This window comes from Penaeus monodon, chromosome 30 (assembly GCF_015228065.2).
Source record: "Penaeus monodon isolate SGIC_2016 chromosome 30, NSTDA_Pmon_1, whole genome shotgun sequence".
In the NCBI taxonomy this organism is placed as follows: domain Eukaryota; kingdom Metazoa; phylum Arthropoda; class Malacostraca; order Decapoda; family Penaeidae; genus Penaeus; species Penaeus monodon.
The window spans coordinates 17213308-17213610 of NC_051415.1; positions in this window are offsets into that span (position 1 = coordinate 17213308).

Consider the following 303-nt stretch of genomic DNA (forward strand, 5'->3'; position numbering starts at 1 on the left):
CCCCACAGACATATGCATGATTTTAACACATTTTTTTATTCATAATTAAGAACAAATATTAATTCGTTATATCTATCTTTATAAATGATAACACACACCTGATCACACGTTTTCATATAGGATTATCTGATATCGTAAAACATTGACATAAGGAAAACAAGCATTAATATGCATAAATGTACAAAAATCGGTTTTAGCTGATGCATCCTACCACTTCATTTTCGTTTTGACTCTATGACCATCATAGTGCAAGTAATATCATCATCTTTGCCACCTCCAGCGGAGTGTCTTCTATATCATGTG